Source organism: Pteropus alecto, unplaced genomic scaffold (assembly GCF_000325575.1).
Source record: "Pteropus alecto unplaced genomic scaffold, ASM32557v1 scaffold71, whole genome shotgun sequence".
NCBI classification, from domain to species: Eukaryota; Metazoa; Chordata; class Mammalia; order Chiroptera; family Pteropodidae; genus Pteropus; species Pteropus alecto.
This window is the reverse complement of record NW_006433024.1, coordinates 17,935,603-17,940,540: the sequence shown is the minus strand read 5'-3', so window position 1 is coordinate 17,940,540 and position 4,938 is coordinate 17,935,603. Positions and strand designations below refer to the sequence as shown.

At 48.7% G+C, this 4,938-nt stretch overlaps 1 protein-coding gene across 6 annotated transcripts in view; it reads right to left on the bottom strand.

Annotated features, from left to right (window-relative positions):
• The window catches only part of CD82 (CD82 molecule), a 51,204-nt gene that overhangs the window by 40,895 nt on the left and 5,371 nt on the right, over positions 1-4,938 (bottom strand). The window lies entirely within an intron of this gene.

The window sequence follows — 4,938 nt, the reverse complement described above, 5'->3', positions numbered from 1 at the left end:
GAAAGTTTCCAGACTCCCGGGAAACCTGCCCAGAACAGTAACTGGGAACATAAACTGGCTGGAGGACACTAGATCTTGGAAGAAGATCACGTTCCTGAATGGCTAGAGGCGGGCAGAAGTAGGGCAAGACCCTGGCTCAGAGGCGGTGAGCAGGAAACCTGCCTTCCCGGCCCCCTCGCTCAGGGGCTCCTGGGGCAGGAACAATGTTCAAGGAAGGCACATCTGCTCCTGCACTAGACCTGCACGGGGGAAGCAGAGAGAGGTGACAGGGCCAGAGTTCTGGTTATCAATGCTCCTGCCAACTCTCAGGGCACCCTGGGACATGTCAGGTCGCCTGTCAGAGCCTCAGTTTTCCTGTCTATAAAATAGGGGTGGTGATAATCCTCTTATCCTCCTGTATATAAATATATACAAAGCACATACTGGAGACGGGACATGAGGTGGGGGCAGGGAAAGGCGAATTCAGGCCTCACTCGAGCCTTTATCAAATTCACCACACAGCAGCCCCTGCCCCATTCCACTACTCCACTGGTCCTCCAAGGATGGTCCCCATTCCAGCAGCAGCAGCATCTCCTGGGAACATGTTAGAAATACACATTCCCAGGCTGCACCCCAGACCAACAGAATCAGAAACTCTAGAGGTACGATCCATGCTTTAACAACCCCTCCAAGAGACGGGCCTGTGTCAGAGTTTGAGAAGCACTGTACCACTCCATGACCCACCTCCTACTCCAGACAAACTTCCTCCCACAGACTCATCTCCCCACTTCCTGGCTCCCAGAAGGCTGCTGGGGGAGGAAGGAGTCACAATGGAGAGAGGTCATTAAATAGTAACGAGATCCCATAATTAGTTAATGACACCAGTGGCTCCAGGAGAGAGGGTCAAAAGTCAGTCAAAGAGAAAAAGCTCCCCTATATCTCTTTCTGTCTTTCACACACACGTGCATGCATGCATGTGCACACGCGCACACACACACACACCCCCCTCAAAGAGCCTGCCCCCTCCGTGCTTTGGTGGGTCTGCTAACTAGTACTGAGGGGCACAGTCTGTCTCTCCCACCAGGGGGGCTGGAGCTAAATGTGGGTGTACATTCTGGTGGGTATCAGGGAAGGCTTTTCCCTGAGAACACAGCCTTCAGGCCTTGAGTTTAAAAACCACCTCACTGGAAAGCCACTTTTAGGAATTTGCTCTGTGGAGAACTGAGCACAAAGTATATGTCTGGACAAAGTGGTCACTGTAGCAATGTGGATCCTAATGAATAATTCAAAACCACCTACATGTGCAATAGCAGGGGAACAGTAGGTCCATGCGGTGCCATGCGATGGAGCAGGGAAACATGCTGTGGAAGAATACCGAGTAACGTGGGAAAATCCTCCCTTACAACGTCACCTGAACACGCGGCAGCACGGGAGGTGGTTCGTGTGGTGTGATCTCAGTCGTGTGTGTGCGCGCGTGTGCACCACACTGCTCACACCGCTTATCTCTGCACGGCAGTTTCCTCCTTCGCATCTGTTCTTTACCCTCCCAATTTTCCCACTAAAAAAACTATGGCTTCGATCATTAGAAAGTTATTTGTTTAAGTGCCCATTTGGTTCAGATGGAGATGAGGTTTTTTAAAATGTTGACAGAAACATCTCTTTCCTACATCGGAATCAGTGGCTTGGGGCAACCCTGGCTACAAAGAAGACCTGGTCCCCTTAGGGAGTGTTCACGTTCCATGTGTTCCCAACAAGCATGATCAACAAAACAAGCATGACCAACGAGCGGAAGCTAAGGGAGGGTGGGTTTGCTTAAATTCTATACCAGTTTTTTAAAGAGATCTGTCCAGAGTGGAAAGGTAGTGAGCTCTCTAAGCCTTGAGGTATGTAAGCAAAGGCTGGATGTTGTCCAGACTGAGTAGGCTCAATGAACTCTAGAGCCACTTAAAAGAGCATGATCCTGTTAATCTAGTCACAAGCACCCATCCTGGCCCTCAACTCTAATCCAGGAGCACTCAGATCTAGGCAGGGCTCACACAGTCTGATTAAGGACTAAGCCGACAAAGGCCTAAGGCCCTCCTGACCCCTGGAGCTCCAAGCGGCCCTGGAAATCTCCTTCGCTCCAGATCAGGGACCTGTCTTTGGAGAGGAGGACTCTGTCACTCCTCCAAAAGAGTAGCAGGAGCAGCCTTTGTTTATCATGATCATACTTATCCTCTGGCTTGTTTGGAGGGTGCATTCTGAGCTGAGCCCACCGCTCAGCATTTTACTTGCAACCATTATCTCATTAAATTCTCAGGTAAGCCCATGAGAGAGGTACCATTATCATTCTCCATTTCACAGATAAGGAAACCAAGGCTCTGAGAGGTTGAGAAACTTGCCCAAAGATAAGCAGATAGTGTGGAAGAGCTGGCCCATACCTAGGTCTTGGAAGAAGCCCAAGCTGTAAGCACAACCCCAGTGTTCCCCTACAGGCAGCTTGCTGCCCTCCCCCCGCCACTCCAGGGGGGGATTTCTGATATGCACAAAGTTTGAGAAGCATGACACCATGCTATACAGTCTGCTAGCAAAAAAGGAACCTGCTGGACCCTGCCAGGACAGGGTTTGTGGCAGAGAGAAAGAAAATCAGAGAGGCTTTTAGAGAACCTCTAAATGTCCAGTGCCAGAGTAGATAACACATCCTCTCTGTCCCAGTTACATCTCTACTGCAGAGAGGTCAGAGGTTCAGAGAGGTCATTGTCTAGGTGACCAACAGTGACCGAAAGCCTAACCATTTACTCATCATGGAAACTCTTACAAATTACTCCTCCCCACTCCTGTTGAGTTTCTATTTCCTCTGTAGAGGAAGATGTTTCATCCAGTCCCATTGCAACAACATTCTAATATTCTATCTCTTAAGACAGTGGCATTACTGATTGTTATCATTATCGGCAACAACAAATGAACAATTATTGAGTGCTTCCCGCATTTGAGATAGCATTCGAAGTGCCTTACATTTATGAGAGGAACATATATTTCCCTCTCCACTTGTTTCCATGACGAGGGACCTCTACGGAAGGAACACCTCTGGCCTTGCTCGCTCCTCCCCTTCACGCCCCCTTCATTGCCTGGACCAACAGTGGCTTATCTGATTGGTTCGTCTGGAAGACAGGGCATGCTCAGCAGGGCCCAGCCTCAGGCAGAGCCAAGCTACCTGCAGGAAGTGTTCTCTCTGGACTGTGTTCTGCAGGGTGGCAGGCCCCTTTCCAACGCCACCTGTGACCGGACAGATAACTCTGCTAGAGCCAGGGCAGATGGTTAGTAACTCTGGACTCCAGATCTAAAGCTACGTTCTCCAGCCGGCCTTCTCAGTAATGACGCCAATGTCTGGAGCTCCATCTTTGTCAACTGTTTTCTTTTCAGTTGGTTCTAAATGTAAAAGCAGAAAAGGGGTTCCCGCTAATCCTCAACATGTGTTAAGCTCCTTCAACTCTCACAGCTTCCCCCCAGCCCCCGAATCAGATATTCCTTTCCCTATTTTCAACATGAGGAAATTAAACCCACTGGTGTCACGGACTGTTGAAAAGCTTGTTGAAAAGCTTTCTAAACACCATGCAGCACCGAGGGTGTGTCCACCACAATGGAAGCTGGGCGACACCCCCATTTATAACAGACTGTGGTCTCCCAGACTCTGGGGCTAGTGGCCATAGCCACTCCCTCCATAGACATACCCTCGGTCTTTTGAGGCTAGACAAATTGATAATTCACTTCAAACCAACACCCCACCCCCCTTTGAAAAAAACATGCTTTATTAACAACAACAAAAAGCTCAATGTGATCCCAAGTTCATCTAACACATTTGTGTTTAAATATGTATAGTAAGTTTTTCGATAGCTTTATTGTATAAATATGTTCTTTCTTAAGCATAAAATATAGGCTCACTACAGAAGATTCAGAAATTAGAGGAAAGTAAAAGAAAAATAAAGGTCTGCAATCTGATCTACATAATCCCGCTAGGATGTGGATATGTAAGCACATTCATCTACTTTCTGGCCTTGTTGAGTACAGTAAAGGAAAGAGCTCTGCCAATCTGTGTCTGAAGTGTCTCCGTGGCAGCACTGGGACCTGCCCACCTACACTGGCTGCTCAGGGCAGGAGCCTAGGCCAGGCACCAGGAAGTCCTTTTACTGAACAAAACTCTGCAACTGCTCCCTGTGACATCGCATGTGCCTTGCTTACAAATGCCAAATGTCCCAAATGCAGGATAATAGTTATAGTTTTGCAGCCCAACAAGGTTGTAACTTGCCCGAGGTCGCATGGCAAGTAAAGGATGAGCTGGAATCAGAACCCAGGTCTCCTGATCCTCAGACTCAAGCTATTCACCAAGCTCCCCTACCCTCAAAGATTTAAATCCTGCTTCCTATTAATAATCGCAACACCCCCCAAAAACAGCTTGTACATGTACAGCACTTCTCTGTGCCAGGCACACTCACAAACGCTTCACATACATTCATTCATATCATTCTCAAACAATTCTACGAGGGAAGAACTATTATCTCCATTTCAGATGCTGAAACTGATGCACAGAGAGGTTAAGACACTTGCCTAAGGTCACACCCAGCAGGTAAATAGCAGAAGTGGGAATTATTCTCAGGCCGTTTGGTTCCAGAGTCCACGACATTGCCTGTGGTTCTTTCCTCACTCTCCAAGGCCAAGCCCAGCTGGACCCTAGGCAGGTTTCCAGGGCACTTGCTGCCTGAAGAGTAAGAAAACCAGCCTAGAGTACAACCTCCCTGGAAAAAGTCACAGCAGAGCCAGGGTTTGAAGCCAGGCTTCCTAACGCCCAGCCTCCAGCGCTGTCTACTTTTCTGCATCAGCTCTATGAGCCTAGGCCCAGAATTCTCAACAACTTCCACCCTGGATCACTCCTCAACAGATCAGGGAGTCAAGGGTGGGGCCCAAAGAAGGGGCAGAAGCCCC